Source organism: Anser anser (genome assembly GCF_964211835.1).
Source record: "Anser anser genome assembly, chromosome: 4".
NCBI lineage: Eukaryota > Metazoa > Chordata > Aves > Anseriformes > Anatidae > Anser > Anser anser.
The window spans coordinates 35,833,978-35,855,587 of NC_139724.1; the positions used below are offsets into that span (position 1 = coordinate 35,833,978).

Below are 21,610 nucleotides of genomic sequence, written 5' to 3' on the forward strand. Positions count from 1 at the left end.
ATGCTGTATTTATAAGTGCCTTAATAATCTTATTTAAAACAATGCCATTGGTATGTTTGTGTTTTTAACCCTGGTGTTGATGGAATTGTGCTATTCGTGTGGCAGAAATTTGAATCGTCTTTCAATTTAGTTCACCATGTCATTAAATACAGATATTACAGTTTCTTTTTGTTAAACTCTTGAGAAAAGTAGTGAATAAATTGCCACTAATCATGGTAAATTAATAACGTGTAAACACATCTTAATTTTCTCCTTAATGGGTTAACAGAATCTATTATTATGCAGATGTTTCAGACATGGGCATCAATATATTGATTTTTCTAATAAGGCCCATCAAATACTCATTATTTTCTATCAGGAGGCCGTGGATTTTGAAAAGAAAACATGACCCAGCTGATCAGAGAGTAGATGCTAATTTACTCAGTGACATGTCATTTGTTTAGCATATTTCACTGTCAGTGAAGCCACTCCGTGTCTCTGAGGAGCACACTAAAATAGCTAGATATGGGAAAGCAATCAATCCCGCTGGAAATACAGCTGTTTCTGTGAAAAGCTAAAACAGTATCTGTGGGCCTGGTGGTCTGCCAAGATTCAGATGGCACGCTGTTAAGAGCACTAAATAGGCATATTTGTGAAGAAAAGAAGAATAGATTTATTTGATTGTTAGGGAGACATTAAGGATTAAATACTAATTATTTTATACGTAGGCAAGCTACTGTGACTGATTTACTTGAGCAGATAATAATTGAATTTGCTCATATTTACTAAAATCTGTGCATGTTTAAAAGTGTGCATTTGTGATTTGAATTTTACATCTCCAGAAAGAGGATGATGACATATAAAATGAATGAATGACAAACAATTCAGATTAGGAAATTAAAATGAAAACTGCAGGTGCAAAATAACTCACTTTATGTGTATTTTTATTAGGAAAAGCTGGAGTTGGGAAGTTTAGGTGTGTAAAGATATACCACCAAGAGAGTAAGGTGCCTGGCATTGTGAAGTTGTGCACTGTGCTGCTGTGTGGTTTTTTGTTTGTTTGTTTGTTTTTCTTTGTTTGTTTTTTTAGGGAATAGTTTACAGTTAGGAGGATAGAAACAAGTTCTGTGGGTATGGATGGCCATTCATGTTTTCAAAGTATCAGTCCCCAAATACTTGCTCCTTTTTGTCTCCTATCGTGTCCTCTAGAAGAAAGTACTTTCTGCTTCCGATTGCAGAATCCCAGTTTTAATGTGACTTCCAAGTCTTTGTGTGTGCATGGCATTTTGTCTTGTTGCTTGGCACAAGCTCTGGTTTCTCTGCTGTCCCTAGCTTTCAGTTCAGGAGGTTTCCTGGAATACCCAAAGGCTTCAGTTCAGCTGTCATTAGGAGAATGGCTTTTGACTTCAAATAAGAATTTAGGCCCCAGAGCATCTGACTGCAATGATGGATCCTAGTCAAGTAACATATACATATTTTAATTTCTAGAACCTGTTTGTAAGTCTTTGAAGAAATGTCAGTTTCAGAAGCTGAGGTAGTTTGTGGGTTCATGCAATATTCCTGATTTTGATCTTTGTTTTCTTAATTTGGTCACTGGAAAGTTCCATGTATTTATTGATATACAATACATATATTTCACAATGTACATATATTTTATATTTTATTGGCTTTAGGTATATATTTTTGAAATCTTGGAGTAGCATTGTTGTAGACCTTCTTATTTAAATAATTCCCTGGAAAGCCTTTTTCAAATATACTAAAGATTAGCTAAAATTAAGCCATAGTACCAGCTATTTTTCTCTATTTACTGATTTTTAAAATAAAATTAAAGAAAGTGGCCACTATTGAGTCACAAATATATATAAACATTTAGACAGCTACTGTGGTATCCTAATTTGAAAGCATGATTGTGTAGGGTAATATGTATATAGGACAGAAAACAAATCACAAATATGTTTACTTAAAGCTTTCCTTTGACAAACTTTTCCATTTATGATAATGATAGGGTGAAATGTGACTGAAAATGCAGGAGCAATAGGTAGTAGGACAGGGACTGTAATAAGTTGCTAGAGTTGTTCACAGTTTTTACAGTGCTGTAGTCTACATGGCCTTTAACTGAGTGATCCTGAACGTTCACTAGATCTGATCAATTACTTATTTTGTAAGCTTTCCATAAACAACCTGAGGAGCATCAAACATATATCAACTTGTTTGAAGTGAAAGCGCTTCTGTAAAATATGAAAGTAAGTGGCATATTACTGAGAAGATGGTAGAAGTTCCAAGCGGTATTTTTGGAAATCCATCAGTTTGTATCAGTGTCTAGCTTAGAGGCTCAGCTGGCTATAGTTGGAGATCCTACTTCTTCATACATCTTTGCTTCGTAATGAACGTAAATTGCCTTTGCATTTTTCTTATTAGTGCCTGATACGTTGTCTGTGCATAGGCTTACGTGCATTAAAGTATCTTTGTGACCATAGCCATAGACATGTCCTAGAGCTAGTTTGGGAGGATCTGACCATCGGCAAGATTGCATTCTTTCTTCCTTTCCAAATCTTGCAATCTGAAGCACATGGGCAGGTTGCTGCTTTTGCATGTAGCCCTGACAAAGCCAGGAGGACAGTACGTTGCTCTCTGTTCTCAGGCTGTGCTCTGTGGGGCCAGCGCTTGTGTGTGATAGTGTAAAGCAAACTGATTGAAAAGGGCAGAAAGATGTGCTATGCTTTCTTCTTCTTCTTTTTTTTTTTTTTTTTTGACTGGTAAATGGTCCCTGAGAAGTTAAATGAAAATAAACTGTGGAACAAAATGTCTGCAGGAAAAGTCTCACCTTAATGTTAGTGGTACTGAGATGAGCTTATTTGGATGTAAAAGAACACGTTGTGATGTGCAAAATGTTCAGCCACCAAATATGTCTTGATGGGCTGAATATTCTTAGATTAAGTACTCAGAGGTGTTTTCACTGGTAAGGAGATTGAAAATAAACTACCAAACAACAGCAAAGTAATTCCTTTTAAACTCCTCTGAAACCTATATTCCTGTAAATATGCCAGCAAAAGAATGCATGGAATGAGATTGTACATATTTACACTTAATTTAATAATGTCCCAGGTCTAATTAAAACACAGGATTTTAAAGAACTAATTGTTACAGAAAAGTGTTTTTATATAGCTAGACTGGTAATAACTAACGATAGATGAATTCAATTTACATAAATTTCAGCCAAGAGAATATTTAAAATCATACCACAGAGGATTGCTCTGAGTTGGGTAGTTAATATCATTATCTCCTTCCCTCACTTAAACAGTTTGGTTTACAATAATTGTGGAACTTAATAAGTGATTTCAGTTTTTCCTCTTAATGGGGTTTTAATAAAATCTTGATAGTGTTTTACTAATACTGGGTGGTTTGTTATCAGTAAGGGTGCTTCTGTAAAGCATACAAATGCACGGCAGGGTCTGCTTGAGTTGAAAAGCACTGAGATAGCTGCTTCCACTTACCGGCGAGGATACTTTTGCACCTAAAGATGGATTGGGATGTTCAGTATGGGTTTGCTGAGATTTTTACCACTGTATGCGTTACCACAATTCCTAAGCATTTATATTCTGCTTCTAGAAGTTGTGCTGCCACAGAAAAATAACGCTGGTTAAAGTCCAAAGCACAGAGCAATGCTGCAAAACATGCTGTGCTGGTGATTGTTCCGCTTTGTTTACCAGGATGTCTCAGCTTCTTTAGCTTTAAGTTCACCAAGGCACAGCCTGTCATAGAGGCTGTTCTTGCACTGAAGTGGAGCTGCATGCTCAGTTTGAGAGCTAAGCTCAAATTAAGGGGATATATGCCATCTGCATGGGAGAAGGAGAGGGCTGAAAACCTTGAAGACGATGTCTTCATGAAATGTTCTGCAGTGCTAGACCAGAAAGTCTGTTGTCTTACCTCTTTCTGTCTCATTAATCTACTTTCTACTTGAGACAGTGGGTTAGAAACTTGTAACAATATCCAGCTTGTGATATGAGTGAATGTTCTGATTCTTTGGCACCTTGGGATTATGAACGTTGCGTATGAAAAGAACAACCATCAGCTTCATCTTAAACAAAGAACTGTAACCAAAATCTGAAGGTCTGTGGTGACAGGAAATCAAGCAGAGAAGAGGGGATTTAGAGGGCTCTGATCTGGTTGCACTCCTGAAAAAAACAGAGCTAAGGACACCCAAAAATGAAAGAATGAGTGAATGTTGGTTGAGACTTCTTATGATGCTGTTGTGGATTAGCTTCGCTTTCTGTATTGAAACCTAGGCAGTACCGTAAGTTCATTGTCCAGGATACATCAGTCAGCCTGAAGGAAGGAACCCATTCCAGGTGTGTTTCATTTCATTAATCTCCTTTGTCCAAATTAAATATGTATGTATGTATGGCTTTCTTGTTTTATCTGACATCATTCTAAGGAGACAGAGATGGTTCATATTGTTCAAAAAACTCAAACATTTCATTTCTGGAGCAGTAATTTGGCTAATCGAACCAAGATTAGTGTTTTTATGTACATTGTCTTTCAAATGAAAGCTAAATCTGGAAGGGAGTATAGAAGTTAGCTTCTCACACATACACAAAGCCTAGTTGGTTAATGAAAATGTATGGAATTCTTATCTACTCTGTTTTAGCAGGCATAATGATTTACACAGCCTGACAGCACTAGTGCAGCAAGTAAATGCATTAGTCATAGTGTCCATTTTTCTTGCAAATTTGTGACACAGATTTAATTATGGGAATGACCAGCAACTTACAAATCTAATTTTGGTAGGCTGAGCCAACTTTTTTTATTTTAATAACAATGGATTTTTTAGCAATGATTTCATTACTATTTAAAGAAATCCACCCATATGGAAATAACCAATTGGCTGAATTTATTTATTTTACCTTAATGGACATTGAATGGTTTAGTTTTGTTTTTGTTTTTTAATATTTTTTCATCTCAGTTACTTCTGGAATGAATAACCTTACCTGGCTTAATGATTTCTATCATGAACATTGTAAATATTTTTCTAAAATCAGGTAAATGTATACCCCTTCGTTCCCTTTTACTTGTGTCTTTGCAGTATGAGAAGGGGGCAGAGCAGTCTTCTGGGATTCCCTTTTTACTGTGTTAGCTGTTTACAAGAAAACCTTGCCAAGAAATTCTGTACACAAGAGGTGCTGAATTCTGGATTCAGTAGTGTTTAATTGCAAAGCGGAGCAGCTTTATGTTGTGCCACCGCCCTTTCAGAAGTTGTCTCCTAGTTGTCTCCTCTTCCTTTTGTGAAACAGTGCAGTGGAGCTGCTGGTCTGAATTCTCAAAAATCCTGAGCAAGTTCTCCCAGTTAATCAGCCACTTGGGAATCCACCTCAGCCTTGAAGGATGGGTTTTTGCATGAGTGGAAGGAGATGGCAGATCTCAGCAGCAGTGAGTCGTTGGGCCAGGTATTCTGTACCAGGCAGGGAGAGTTTGGATTCCATGGAATTGGGAGCCCACTTACGTTGTCTTACTGTAACTTTCTCTTGTTATTTAGCATCCTCATTTGGATTTCTGCTAGCTTGATCTGAAATCTCAGTGTAAATTTGGACATCGTCAGCTCTTTCCAGGCCTACCAAGTAGCATTTTAAAACACGTAGGTCTTCACTCTTATTGTGTACTTGTTCTTTCAGTGTACAGCATGCTTAGTTTAATCCTTAGGCTTGAGTTAGCATATACTCTTTCTGGTACAAGCAAGGCAGAGTAACAAAGCTTGCTGTGATAGAGACCTGTTAACTGGTTAGTGTGGGCTTAAGGGCCCTGGATGCACATGACTACTGCGGGGATGGCTAGCCATGTGCACCAATCCCAGTATACTTTCTCTCTCCAAAAGCAGAGATGACAGAATGGGCAGCAGAAACAGTCAGAACTGTTTACAAAAAAAAATATCTCTTCCTATGAGCAACACTGAGCTCCTTTAAAATAAAAAAGTAAGTATAAGGATATGATGGTCAGAAAGTTAAGTAGAAGCAAATTAGATCCTACTGTCAAGGGACTGAGAGAAATCATGTAGAGGAATAACTGGAAATCTGAGTATTAATGTCTAGGTGATGTGTGGTGTGTTTGACAGTCTATTTGAAAAGACCAATGAAGTCAGTAGGGATTTACACAGCTGGCTGGCACAGACTATCTGAGAACCAGTTCAAAAACAACAGCCCTGCGTTTGGTTATCTTTGAAAAGTCATGGAGAGGAGGGGCAGGTAACAGTAACCAGGAGGAAAGAAAATGTACTATTAAGCCTTCAAAAAAGAGTATCTTCTAGAAGACCAGTGATTAGTCCCTGTATTTTTTTTTTCAATGGCTAAAAGGAAAATGCATTGAAATCTATGTAGTAAGAAAAAATGAATCTATTAGCCGTCAACTGTTTATAAATGGCGTGGGCTGTCGCTACTCTTAGTGCTTTCTTAGTTTTCCCATTAGCTTTTGGTACTGAACATTTAATTAATTCATCTCCGTTGGTCTTAAGGGACTCAAGCACCCAATTCTTCCAAAAAAGGGTTATTTAAAGGTAGCAAGAATTAAATATCTCTTTGCATTCTCTTTGCAGCCCAAAAGTAATTAACCACCATCTTTTTGAAAGATAAACAGATTTGTGCATTCCATTTTTTCCTCTTTCTCACGATAAACAACAGTGGGCAGGATTTTTTTCTTGCACCTACGTTTTTGGTCAGCATCACCATCTAGTGCTCTACCTTGACGTGGAACTTAGTGACTGGTTTTGAGACAGCACATTGATTCCGTGTCATATTATTTCCCCTTTGCCCCCCCCCCCCCCCCCCCCCCCCAAAAAAAAAAAAAATCTTTGCCAGTTTTATAGATAAACAGGCTCTCAGGGAAAGAAGTAGCGGAGGGTATTTGTGTAGTAGCGTTTCTTGAGTTAGTAAAACAAGCAGTAAAAGTGGAAGTTGCTGGAGAAATTTCAGAGGCAGACCTCAGGCTGCTAGTTGTAAATCAGAAAGATAGCAGGAGAGTTCAGGCTGCTTTATTCTTCCAGTCCAGTTGTCATTTATGAATTGCAAAGTTAAGGGTGTGAAGTTTCAGGAGCTAAAACTGAGCATTCAAAGTACCTTATATTTTATGATCTGGCATATTTCTTCTGATCACATAGTGCATTGAAACTGGAGATGAAAGTGCCCTCGGACTGACTATGGTGCAATTTTCTCTCTTGTTAATGGAAATTGAATACTGGAAACATAAAAAGCTTGATTTCATTTTAAATGAATGCTAATGAATAACAGTCATGAGAATATGCATCTTTGGTAACTATCATTTGGGGAACATCTGGAGGAGGAGACGTATGTGTTTAATATTGTTATATAATCAGGCGATTTGTTGGATTAGTATGTAAATCACGTCTGTGCCTATACACAGTCCTAGCATAAAATCAGTTTGTTGTCTAAGATTACTTTTGTCATAATTTGTAGAATTCATCATTATCCTCTTCAGAGTAAAAATGCACCATTTTTGTCAAAAGAATGTTTGGAGATTTTTTTTTCTAGTTCTGCCTACTTTTTCTTAGTGCCTAGGATATGACAAAACGATTGCACTGAGGTGGCGTTTGTGTGCAGGTCATCACGTTGAAAAGGTCCTGATACTAGTTTGTGATGCTTCTTGGCTTTTGTTTTTTCAGGACTTCCTGTCTTTCTACTCCAAGAGAAAGAAAATAAAATTAACAGGATGAAATATCAGTAGTTCTGTTACAAATTTAAGATCAAGATGTTCAACTTTTAGTCAGGTCGCTGAAGTTTGTATCATGGGATGACGTCATTCATATCACTTATTCAAAGATAGTTAAAAAAAAAAAATATGGCGTTGATAAGCTGCCCTGTGAAGTTTCCAACAAATATTTGGAGAACTGTTTGCATACTTTGTTTAAAAAGGTGAAAATTTACACAAAAATTTAAACAGTTTATTTGCAAAATAAGATTTAAACTTCTTGCAAGTAAGTGGTTGTGTCTCTGGGAACCAGATGTTTAAATTTTTTGGTTCTTTACCTTAGGTTGGTGCATGAAGGAGAAGTTGAGAAAGGAGGCTGTATGAAGGACAATTTGTTTTTTATTTTGCTCTTTCTGTAGCATCATTTAGTACTAGAAGAAGCAAAACTGCATTCCTCTAGGGCTGTGGTTGTATATAAGCATGTAGTCATTTCGCCTGATTGAAGGGTAAATGTTCCCTGCAGAAAGATTTGGAAATGCACAAAATATATAATTTCCCCCATCCATTTTAAAAAATTCATCAAAAGAAAATGAATTTTTTTTTAGGATCTACTGTTAATGTGCTCCCCAGAAATTTTGGCTTCTGATTGAAAAGGAGCAGTGATCCTTCCTGTGTCCTGCAGCTGTTAATCTCTTGCACAAGAAGAGTGTCTGTATTGGGGAAGCAGGGATGGGTAGAGAGGAATCACTCCTTAATTTGGAACAGAAGTATTTAAATGCCTGTCTTTTGCTACTTCACCAGCATTTGGAACTGATAACACTGCACAGAGGACTCATTTCTTGCATCTGTTTTTGTTCTAACATAGTGTTTTGCAGAATCACCTACATGGATGCAGTAATCAGTAATGCAGCATGGAGCTCTTTCTCCTTCTGTATCCACCAGATGTGGATTCAGCAGCTGGCAAGAGTTGACTCCTAGAAAGCAGTATGCATGTTTCATGACATCCACTTACGATCAACAATGGCAGTGCTGTATCATTGTATGTGGACCTTCTTTTACCTTAAGTTGATTCTTTGGGGGGAGGAAAAAAAAAAATCCCAAACACATTTATTTATTGAGCCTATTGATTTTTGGCCCAGATTAGAGCTCTGGCTGGATCTGGGTGGTGGGCTTTTTTTTTTTGGTTGATTTTCTTTTTTCTTTGTGGTGTTTTTTTTTGTTTGGCCTAGCAGTGCCTGTTTAAGGCTCTGCAGTCCATGGGTTGGCAGTACTCAGCTGCATGGGGTATGAGCAAGAGGGACGTCACTGTTGCTCTACACTGACTGGCTGGAAACCATTCTTCTTGCTCTCACGGTGACAAATAGTGTCTTATTGGAAGTGCTGGAGGCTAAGTCAAAAGCTTTCACAAAATTTTAAGCAAGGAAGGCATGGTTATCATAAAGCTGGATCCTTTGGAAATTTGTGTTTGTTATTTATTACTGACCTTTTAAAAAAAGCAGTTTGGGAAAACCATTGTGACCCTTCGGTATGAGACAGCAGTAGTTCATGAATTTTTTTGAATGGCTGTGCTCACGTTGTGGAGAGGCTTCTTTCATTATTATTTATACTTAAGCTCTTTCAAACTTTCAAAACAACTTACAGCTTTCATCCTTAACGGTACAGATTTGGGAATGACAGTTATTGTGAAAGAGGGGGAGAAATATTTGTATTAAAGGTCTGTCATTACCTGGCTTCTTTTAACAATGTTCTGTCAGTAGAATTAATTTTTCATTTTAACTTTTTTTTTTTTTAAAAAAAAGGCAAGGGGAGGGTACGTACTGTCCTGGAGATTGCTCCTTCACCTCCCTTGAGACTTAGGTCTGCTCATAGAGTTTATCACCTTTCTGGGATGAAATGTGAGCAAATTTGGCTCCTTTCCACCTCATAGCATCTTCAGACTTTATTCTAATTCTCCACCCACACACCCTCTGTTTACTTTCCTGTAATGGTAAGTAAATTGTTAATTTGTTAAAAAGATTGTACCACAAAATTTCTTTTCTATAAAATTTTCTGAAGGTACCATCTTGGTCAAAGGGAAAGGACAGGCTAGATGATCATCCGACTTGATCGTCTGAAAATTGAGTAAGTCATACAAAACAGGGTTGCACTGAAAAGCGATGTGTGAGCTCTGACAGTGTTAACCATTTGAAAAATTGACATTTTTTACTTCCCATAAAAACAATACTTTCTTTTTACTTGTATCCAAATGTGGTGACCGCCCCACGTCAAATAGAAATTTTTCTATGTTAATACATGAAGATGGGATGTTGTTTCTGTTTTTATGAACTGTGCTGTGTACTATCTTCTGTTTCTCAACCAATGTCTTGAAAGCTCAGCAATGAACACTTCCACTGAATACCTTTTTTCTGCTAGTATTTATCTTGACTGAGACCATGCATCTGTGTTTGAGTGGGAACAGCTTTTATGCCCAACATAAACCCACTGGATGAATGCTGCATGTCATTTCACCCCTCTGTATCCTCTTCATGTATCACTTTGCACTGTGATATGCCACAGGTGCTGGTGTTGATGCCTACCTCAGTGGAAAAGTCACTCTAACTTCTTCCTCCTGGTGCATTTAAGGCATGTGCTAATGCCCTGAAAATGCACGCCTTGTCGTGCCTCACTGCTTAATTGTGGTGTGGTTAATATCCCGCATTTTTAGTGCTGTCTAGAAAGTGAACGCTAACTATTCAAAAGAGAAATATATTACGTAGGATTAGATAACATGAATAATGTGAAAGCCAGTTTTCTTTTTTTTTAATCCTACCTTTTAATAAAATGGAACGTCAAATATATGAACATGTCTTTCAAGAAATGATCAAAAAACGTGAAAAGTTTCATATCCTTTTTAAAGTCAAATAATTATCCCCCATCATATATTTTTTTGTTAGATGGACAGTACAAAGATGAAAGAAGATTTTAAAGATAACATTGCACTTCACAGCCAACTGAAGCAGGTGTTAGAAATGCAGATGAAGTGTACTGACTAAAGGCTATATAAATTTGAAGTGAAAATGCCACTGGTCTGCTTGCAGTGCCCTGCACATATGAAGTTGCAGATAGTTAAATTATTAATCTTATTGTGTGAAACAGTGCAGCAGTTAGGGAGAAGGTCCTTGTGCATTTAAGATTTTTTTTCCTTGTAACTCCTTTAACTGTACATGTTGAACAGCTAACAGAATTTGCTTTGCTGTATAAGTTTCCCTGTGGAAAGGGAGTATATAATGGAGCTAGATATATTTGCAGTGTTAGTTTATTTGCCAGTTAGGTGTTTTACAGGAACATACGATGCAAGCACACAATTGTGGGTTAGGACAATTTGTGTGAGTGAAGGGGAAGACAACGTTAGTAGTGTTGCTGTACAAATCCACGGACACTGGGAAATTTAATTTCACTTGATCCTTAAGAACACTTCTGTGAAAGTGGTGTAAGGTGTTAATTTACAGGTCATTCTTTACTGCACTTCCCAGGCTTTGTGTGGTCAGTATTGCTCATGATATATAGGTGCCTTATTGGTGTAAAGCTTGTTAGGGTTTTGGTAGGACGGCATTCAGAGAGGGGTGAGGGTTTTTTCTTCTAGTAACTCAGTGACCTGCTAATAAACTGTACTAGCCTGTGAATTTAATTTTGTCATGACTTATCAGGTGCCTGGAGCTAGTAATCAATCTGTAGGAGATCTAATTCTCAGTAAGTAGAATTGGAAGTGGATTGAGAGATTTTAACTCTGAAAGAGGAACAGGGCTGAGGCCCTTGCTTAGCATAAGGGACAGTCCATTTTCTTCTCACTTGTGACTGTCACAGGAGAAGAGAGAGGTAGGATCTCTGCAACAGCCTGGGTAGCGTCTGACCATCGAGGGAGGCAATAACAGGGGCGTAGAGCAGGCCTCCATCACCTCGAATGACTACAAGAAATGGACAACTTTTGCAGTATTTTTGTTAGTAGGTAGTTCCTGGATCTGCTAATTCTAAATTAATGTTGTTTTTTTTTTTTTAAGACAATATTGTTTTGTCCATCAGCCCACAGGGTGTGATAGTTGCATTGGCAGCAGTTCTGCTCAGACTGGAAGAGCTGGTTTGTGAGTCTGTAAATATCCTGTCTATGGCTGAGAAAAGTTGGTTGTAAAGGGTGGAACGTATCCAAGTGTCTGTCCAATGCTTCCTTCTAGGTAGACAGCACCCAGCTGGCAAACCAGTCATTTGAAGTTCGAAAAGACTATAAATGTTTATAAATGTCTTGTATTTATCTACTTTTTCCATAAGAGCAATGAATAAATCCCAGATGTTCAGTCATTCTCACTACCTGTTCAGTCTGCCCACAGGCACCTGGACTAAACTCTGTTTCTCTACAGTTTCTATGAACTGGTACGTAGAGATGCACGGTTTTGTTCCTTCAATGGCAGTCATTGTATCTTTTGCTGTGCTGCAGAACTGGGTGCAAAATTATATCAAGTCCTGTAAAGTTCCCAGAAAGACTACTGTGTGCTTTCATAATCCAGATAATGCACTATAATGAAGCAGTTAGCAAAGTAATGATGCTTACTTTACTCTAGTGTTAATTTGTATGTAGTGTTTCAGTAAGATTTTTCTGGTCATAAACTCTGAGGACCAGCTTCTGTCCATCTTTCATTCTTAGTTTGCAAGCCAATTAAAGCAGAGCAAAAGTGTATCGATAATTCATTTTATAGACTGTGGTGTCCCTAACAAAGAAATTTTGTGTGAAATAATGGGTAAAATGCATTTGTTACTATTGCTTTCCATATTTGTAGTAGATAGTTAAAAGATAAGCTAAGAGCATCACTGAAACACAAGTAGCATGTAAAATAATAAAATGTAGATGAAGCTTAACATTTAGAGTATGGCTATATTGCTTAGTTTACTCAGTCAATTAAAATGCAAGTATGGTTTTACTGCTCTTTTTTTCTTTTTTTTTCCTTTTTTTTTTTTTTGGTCCCTTCTTAATTTTAGTGCAGGCTTGCCAGCAAAACTGGCCTGTGTGCCTTGGGTCCTAGCTGTTTTGTCTTCCAGTTCCAAAATATAACCAATTGGTTTGTGTATTCAAGTCAGAAAACTAAAACACAGTTTCATCATTAGTTTCTCAATTTGCTTACCCTAAAGCAAATAGTTAATGGGGGGCTGATGCTGCCCTCATTCACAAAGGTCTGTCAAAATGGGATACATCACTCCAAAGCCATTTGGAAAAATAGATCATCAGAGTCCTACTACCACAAGCTGCGGCATAATTATTGCATCATAAATGCTTGCAAAGCATTTGTTGGTTCTTTTTATTTTATTTTCCAATCTGATCTCTTTTAACTGTCAGAATTAAAGTTGTTAAGGCAATTCAGATGACAGCACAGCTCCCGTGGCAGCTGAGCTTGTACTGAGAACATCTCAAGCCCAGTGTTTGCTGTTGCAATTGTTTTAAAGGCCCTTAAACCCCTCTACAGCCTCTTCCAATTGCTATGCTTTCTTTTATGGGCAGAAAAGGCCATCACTGATGGGGGGAAAAACCCACTACTGCCTTAACATTTTACAAATGCAGTTTGAGCACCTTAAATTAGGGTGATAAAGATTAAGACTTCTTTTAGGCATATATTTTGACCTCTGGTAGTCACTGTCTTTGCTCATAGGTTGCCCAGGTAAATTTTAGGGTATATACACCTGGTGCATGGATTTCTTAAAGCCCTGTCAGAGGAAGGAGTTTCTTCCTCTTTGGAGAGTGAGCAAGAGGCAGATCCATCAGCCATCTGAGTTCAGTTGAGCACCGATGTGTCCAAGCAGTTTAAAAGAGGTTTGTGACAGAAAAGGGTTTGGGGACAGGAGGGGCCTGGAGCATGGTAGGTTTAAGTTAAGATGATGTATGGGAGGTGCAGGGTTGGCAGATCTCTGGGGAGTGCTTGGATTGCGGTGGCTTTGGCGCAGAAGGACGAACAGCAAGGTCTGGGTCAGGCCGTGGGGTTACCCTGAGGCATCCCCTGTCTGGCAGCTCCTGTTCCAGGAAGGGGCACACACACCGCAGCTGTCCCAGCCTTCCCTCTGCGCAATTGCCACGCATCCTCTGCCTGTCTGTTATTCTCCCTCCTGTGGCTCCTCCTCGTCGTCAGAAATGCAGAGGCCTCGGTCAAGTGATCATTGGAGAGCCAACACTAACACAGCACGTTTAATCTGAGACAGGAACATAGCTCTTCAGGGTGCTAACTTCAAACAGAAGCTGCTATAGTGATAAACTTTGGAATTAGATTTTCCAGACCGATTCTCTTACGAATATCCCAATAGAAAAATAATTGTTCTATGAAATTATATGATCAAGTTCTTGAACTGAACTCACAGGGAGTTTGGTTTTTATAGATAATCAGGCAGTAATCTTGTAAAGCCTTTGGACACTATTCTCCAGGTTTTGCAGGGACTATTTTAAAATCATGGTGAAAACCTAACTAGCAGAAGGACTGAGATGCTGAGGCGTGCCTTGTGCTATTAAGGTTCTTTTTCTTATCGCTTAAAAATTCATTGATAGAAATGGCTTTTTCTTTTAATGGAGATTTAGGAAGTTAAATATTGTGAGGTACTTCCTTCATTTTTAAGTACTTCTTTAGCTTCTCTAGTGCCCCAGCTTTGCAATAGAGTGTCAGTCCTTGTGCTGTGCAGGAGCTGTGATACAGATTGAATTGGGTATGTCTGGCACAGTGAGGGTGCTTGTGAGTGTGTTAAAAGCGTGTGGACAGAATTGTGTTTTTTTTTTCCCCCCCGCAAAAACTATTGTAAGAATTAGGACTGGCTTGTAAAAAGGAAGGTTTTTCTTACCTAATTGTTTTGAACTCTGAGCATACTTCCATCCTAGAACACAGGTATGAAAAATGGTTCTGGTAAATTAGAACACAGGAACTCTTGTTCCAGCATGAATGTGTCCATACCTGGAGCTGCCCTGGATTAGCTACTGCACGAAAGCCTGAATTCAGTCTGTGTTACACAAACAGCACAAGGGTCTCAAGAGGATATGTGCTTTCTGTGCTTCCTATTGGCAAGTGCAAAAGGAGATTTTTCACCGAGGTCTAGTAGTTGTGCGCACAACTGGCTGGTTTACATACAGAGCTATTAGATTTGCATTTAAAAGTATAAATATTTGAGGCAAACATGCAGTTTTATTTGTTTAGGCCATAATCTCATACACTATCTGTGCTTACAGTAACGTCTTACACAGACAGCACTGCTGTCAGCAGGCTGGATTGCTGACTTTTCATCCTGCTTTATAATGTGTTGAACACCGGTGTGCATGCTTGAGTGATAGAGATGGGGAGAGAAAAAACCTTTTCAGTGTAATTCTTATGACAGTATCTTTTTAGAAGCCGAATTTTTTTTTATTAGAAATACTCAGAGATTTTATTGTGTAAATTACAGAAAAAACATTTCTGAAGTCCTTAAGAAAGAGCCATTCTTTTCCTCTGCATCATGATAAATGTAGCAATTGTGTGTGTATACAAGAATAGATCATATTGAACATCCCCTGAGCTCCGTTTGCAGACAAGTCCTATCTCCACCATGACAAAATTCCCATAAGAGTTTAAATTATTAATGCCCTGGAATCTGCGGGGTTCAGCAGATATGTTCAGTGTTATTGATGGCAAACTTTATCCCTTTATTTCTAAGACACATAATGAAATAGGGAGTCCCTCAAATAACTGCATTTCGTGTTTAGGCTAATTTTGTAGAGGCCAGTGGGCTTTGCCTTAATGCGTGTAAATACAATTTTTCTCTTTTACAGCAGATTACATGGTAGATGGGAATGAGACTGATTTGGCACTAATTTATGAATCCTTCTAGCATCCTCTGTGTGCTGCACCCTGTGCGGGCAAGATGCTCTAATTACGCTTACTCTATATAATGAGAGCTTTTAATGACAATTACTGATTTTAGTTACGGATGTTTAGGGACCATTTTTTCTAGCTTAAGATGATGTATCGACTTTCACAAGAGAAGACTTTTATTTTCACTTTATGCAATATCTCTCTTTTCTCCCCCCAGCATTCACAGCTGATAGGCTGACTGGTGAAACTGCTAAAGTGTAGCCACAGAGAATTATTGTTCAGTTAATTTAACTTCTGGAGCCATCATTTTTTCACTGTTTTTTATTTATGAATTCTAATCTGCACATTCACGTGTTCTTTTTCATAGCAATATAATATTTAGAGTGATGTTATACAAGTTACATTTGTTTCATATAACAAGATAAAACTGAACTTCACACTGAATATGTCACTGCCATGTTAAGCAAAAACATTTACAAAAGCTTCATTTTGCTCTTAATGTACTGGTATAAATGACAATTTAATGTGAGGCTGCCAATTTTAAATAGGAGTAGGTTTAATCTTTTTCTAATTTTCAATTAGATTAATTATAGTGGAAAACAGCAAATCCACTCCCAGTGCTAGATTGCAAAGATGCTTGACATAAGTCCTGCTCACTTTTTTTTTTAATAAGGCTGTAAGTATACTTCTCATTGACTGTTGTTATCTTTAAATATAAATACAGATTTGGACAGCTTCCAGTTTGGCAGTCACTTGAGAAAGTGAGCTATCAATAATTGAGAGATCAGTTTAACACTTGTGAGGAAGAGGCAGTTTAGAAGATTTTTTTTTCTTCACTTTCACTTACTCTTCGGGGGTGGGGCAAGAGGGGGCTGGGGGAACCTTTCATTGCTTTGGTTCCTGCTGCTGACAGTCCTGTAGTGATATTGGAGTTGTAGCATCTTGTAAATCCAGGGAAGCCAAAGAAGAGAACATGCGAATTTCCCCTTCTCCTTAGCACACCGTGGGGCCATTCATTCTGCACATCCCTTGCAGCTTGCTGTGCTGTCTTCTGTTCTAATGCAACTAGCTGCGGGGCTGGGCTGGAGGACGCACCTGGTCTGGCTATTGAAATAACCTGTTCTATGGCTGTTGTGGCTTTCTTGTGTTTCGTTCTGGTTTACATCCTAACTGTGTCAGTAGAGTACAGTATGATAAATCGGACAAGCGAGAAAATGGTATTCCAGGCTGTGGGAGCAGAAGTGAAAGGCTGGATGGAAGGGGAAAGGGAATGGCATCTTCTGGAACTCATTTACAGCTGAAGACAACGCTTGGGTAATCAGACCATGGGAATAACTTTATGTGCTGCTTTATCTCTGTGTCCTACAAAACCTAAGGGCTTAAGTTTGATCTTAGCATTTTACAAATATATTTGTGTACTTCACATTTATTTCATAATTCTGTTCGCATGGTAACTAAAGGCTTTCAGCCTGTGGAAGACCACAGACTTCAGTCCCCTTGTTCTTCTGTCGCTGCTGGTGGGAGTCCTGGATCTATGCCAAGCAGCTTTTCGTGCCCCCTTGGCTCAGTGGGCATATTTTTTGGCATTGTTTTTGACTTCTCTTGCTTAAAGAAGCTGCCCTGTCAAAGCTGGCTGGTTCCCAAGTCTCTCCGTGTGCTGCAAATTGGGTGGTGGTTTCAGGTCCCAGCCCATGTCTTAATTTCCAGCCTTTTCTCTCCAGTCCCTCCACCTCTCTGTAATTCAAAGTCCATGCTACAACTAGTGGAAAATAATGCTGTTGTACTGGAGGGAAGCCCTTCTATAGTGGTGTGCCCAGTTCGCACAGTTGCCACACCATCCACTTGGTGTCAGGCCTCTCTGTAGCACAGCGAGGACTGTGGTTGTGCTGGCCAGCATAGTTCTGGTGGCACTGTGGGGTATGAGCTGAAGGTTTCTTAATGCTCATGCCTAATGCACAGGCAAAAAAAAAAAAAAAAAAAAGTGTATCAATGAGGACTGCAGAACCACTGGGAGAGTTGCTGTGTATGAGAACATATCTGGAAGAAAATTTATTTTAGAGGTTTATACTCTTGAGTTATTTGGTCTGGATTAATAGGTGTGTTTTCCTTTCAGGGGGGACTGAAAATGTGTCCAAATGGGCAAAGTTAGCTGTGAAAAGCAGGCAGGGGGTTACAGAGAGAAGTGTCTCCAGATAAGTCACAAATAAAGTTAGTAAACGCGCCTACTAGAAATAACTTCTTCAAGTCTCGTGTTCTCTCTAGCGAGCTGTCAAGCCTTTCACTGTAACCTTGGAGTGATTAAAAGTTAACTTCAGTATAACATATGAGATAACATAAGATATGGCAGCCTTTTCAGGAAACAAGCTTGAGGTTATATCCTTTTTCTCAAGCTTCTCAGTGTAATTGTAAACTGCGAGGTCAGAGACTTGTGGTCTGTATGGTAGCTGCCACAGTGAGATCTTTCTGTGGGGTCAGAAGACTTCAGTGGTACAGATTTCATTTTGTAAAGCCCTGAACAGTGATGCAATTGAAATGGCTGGCTGAAGGGTATGTTGTGGGATGCATTGGATAGAGTTTCTGCAGTAAATCAAACCAGAGTCACTTCAACGTGATTTTGGGATCATTAGAAATGCATTAATTTTGATAGGTTGTCTAGGTGGATAGAACTACAAAAGGTATCAGAACATCTAAAAGTGACCTTTTAAAAGAAATGCTGTGACTTGGGAACTAATCTTGTTTGGGAAAAAAAATGGGGGCAGGAAAATGGGTTCCAAAGTGATTCAAGATGGGCATTAGGGAGTTTTATATATTTCAGTGATGACATCCCAGCTGTTCACAGTTCATTGCTGATGCCTGGCAACTTTGAAGCACGCTAAGCTTCTTACTTGCTTGCTTTATCAAAGCAGCAGAGCAAGCAAAGGTGCTTCAGATGCTGCAGTCACGTGGGATTATACTACATGCTTCAAATAAGGGATAACTTTTCCTTAGCTTTTCCTAAATGTATTTATAGGTTCATTTCAAGTTACCCTGTTTCTAAGGTTTCTTTTAGTAAATGGAGGCAGGGGCTGCAGGTGTCACAGTGTCAAATGTTCCTATCCAGCACGTGTCAGGATATTTTGGCACCAACTCTGTTGAGCCCTTTCAAAAAAGAAGTGTGATCTAGTAAAATGGGACGTAGGTATATATAAACATATATGATATATAAATTTTTTTTAATCTGAGGTGCAATTCCTCACTGACTTCTGTGGTGACAGAACCGGTTTAAGAGGTGATAACCCTGCTTTCCCCTCCTCTCACACTGCAAAAGAGGTGACAATACATTGCTTTCTTGGGCCACGTTTTAAACCAGCACTGTGAAATGAACTGTCTTTAAAAACAAAACCTTGGTTTTTATCTTCCCCACTTGGATCATGTCTGTGATCCTTTTTAGAAATGGTCTCCAGAGTATGCCTGAAGAAGAGAAGCTGGTTAACTGTGGCCAAAAGAAGAGAGGCTAAGGATTACTATTTAAGTCAGCTTTGCTACAGGAGACTAAAGTGAAGCTGTGCCTTGTGTAAACTTAAAAGGTAGAATTTCTGCCCTGGTGAAAATCAATGGAAAAAGCTGCTCTGGTGCAGAAGTGCAGGGTTTCTTTAAATAATGTTTTGCTAGAAAACAGAAAGGTTTGAAGTAGTAGTTGATTTTGTTTGTTTGTTTTTTAGTGAATTTTGAAGTTTCTCTTGTCAAGTGTTGAAGTGCTCCGAGCCATAGCTAGGAAAGAACCAGGCCAGCTTCATATTTCATTCCAGTCTTGAGGTCTGAGCGTGGTTAGAAAAGTGGAAGTGCTATATGCTCATTCACATACCCTTACACAGCCTTTCTGATAATGTCCTTCTCATGGCTCTGCAGGATTCCCTTCCTGACCGCATGACAAATCATGTACAGAGCATTCTTTCTTTCCCCAACTAGGATGAATGTGTTCTCAGCTGGAGAAATGATATTGCTTTCAACCCCTTTTTGCTTGAATGGAACATCTGCAAATATTTTTAAGATAATGCTACTTTAAACCACTTATTTTTCAGTAGTGTTAAGAGTTGAGATACGAAATATTACAAAATGGGTATATAAATGCAAACAACACTCCTAATATTATTAAAACTACTCTTTTTAGTTATTTAAAATCTTCCAGTTGCATTTTTTAGTATCTGTGATATGGGTGTCATGCCCGTCTGACACAATTTGTCAGTAAAATTCAGACTTGGTAATGATTCTGAGGGACAGGGATATTACAGAAAAGGGTCCAGAAAAAAATGTTAGAGTACACAAATCAGGTGGAGCCTGAACTCTTCTGGCTTTTGTGCAAAAAGCAGGAGAAATGCTCTGTGTGAGTACCAACGTTGTAACAGTGGAGCTTGAACTACATTGCTCCAGAGGGGACCTCTTACTGATCCTATCTGCTGCTTGGTAAAGCAAAGTGGGGGAATCTTCAGTCCTCATTTATTTATGGTCAGATCCTCTAATTCCCCCCAGAAAGATGAATAAACAGTCTTCTGTATTAGTCATTGTCAGTATGAACTGTGAGATGCATGTCAACACGGTGTTCTTTGTTTCTCCTGCTTGTAACCAGTCCTTTATTAAATGCCAGCTCTTAGCTTTTTAGTGCTCAAGCAATGGCAGTCAGCACAAAAATAATAGGTGTTTAACGCTTCCTCCTAATCAGTGGTCTTTGCTGCAAATTTTAAATGCTTTGGATGCACTGGGTGCGCACTTTGAAAAATCTTGTCTTGTGCTAGATCTCAATACCTTGTTCTTGAACTTCCTATATAAATGTCTGCTGAATCCATTCCATTCTGGAGCAGGTGAACAGATAGGCACACTTGTTCACTTCTTGCTATTGCTAGTAACTTCTTTGACTCTTCAGGGATTTCTGTTAGAAATCCAGTAAAAAAGAAAAAGAAGACCAAAACAAAGAAACAAAACCCCTCATATATCTATCTGTCTCTTGGCTTTCTTTTTTGTCCTCTGGGATTTTTTAACGTGTGTTCATAAGACAGGTTATATACTTCTGAGGGAAGAGACTGCTTGATAAATAGAATACATATAGTTCTTTGCACATTGGGTCATCTAACCATTTAACGCTACTGTAAAACAAATAATGCAAATAACTCAGTGCTCAAAGTCCCTTGTTAATTTGTAGGTGAGCACTTATATCTTCCTTTTTATGCTTTTATTTCTCCTCTGTTAGTATATGAAGGTTGGATACAGATGAAATAGGAAGATGATTAACTGACAGTGTAGAAGAATCTGTGAAAGAAGCTACTCTAGCTGTTTGGCAACCATTTGCATAGTGAGCTGAACAAAAAGGAGTGATGCTTCTCAGTCTGTTTCAGTCACAGCAGCCTTGTGAATTGTAAATTATTAAAAATAGTTTTTACTTTTTTAAGAGTTTATTGTATTCCCTTTAAAGATAATCTGTGCTTTGAGTAAAAAAAGGAGCATTTATGTTTTCACTGGATTATTAAATAATTTGAGGCTATGTCATTTCTTTTTACTTGTATAACGTTCCTTTCTGGCTCTTGATTATACAGATAATATTCGTGATGTGAGAGAGAGTGAGTTAAAATTGTGGACAGGAACATTTAAAGAACCCTATTCATTTTTTAATTAACATTTACCTGTCTGTGTTCTCTCCATGTGCAATTAAGGTAACATTTAAAAAAAAATACTGTGCTCAAATAAGCCATTTCATAGTGGAAGACAAAGACAGTTTGCCAGGGCAAAGGGCAGGGTCATCAATTTGTATTCACTGAATGTGACATATATTGCATAAAGAGGATTTGATCAAACCTTTTTAATGTACTTTGTTCAAGAGGTTGAAAGCAGTCCTGCTATAATTGTCTACACTGTATTGGCCTAAGAAGGACAGATGGCTACTAGAGGACTCTTTACAGGTTTTCCCTTCAAATTGCAAGTATGTGATAAGTGAAATCCTGCCTTTGGATGGCATTACACTGTTGTTGGTAACTCAAATGCACAAACATGCATCTGCAAAACTTTCCCTTAATCCAAGTAGACTGGAGGAGAACTAACTGGTACTGTAGTTCATGTTCTGGGTG

At 38.4% G+C, this 21,610-nt stretch overlaps 1 protein-coding gene and 1 long non-coding RNA gene across 17 annotated transcripts in view; both read left to right on the top strand.

The window, feature by feature from the left end:
• Nucleotides 1-21,610, top strand: part of SLC10A7 (solute carrier family 10 member 7) — a 180,673-nt gene that overhangs the window by 49,138 nt on the left and 109,925 nt on the right. The gene's annotated exons all lie outside the window — the stretch shown is intronic.
• LOC310898937 lies at nt 2-20,992 on the top strand. The gene is made up of 2 exons (XR_014583863.1): nt 2-8,710; nt 9,727-20,992. It is a non-coding gene; the product is annotated as an uncharacterized lncRNA (long non-coding RNA).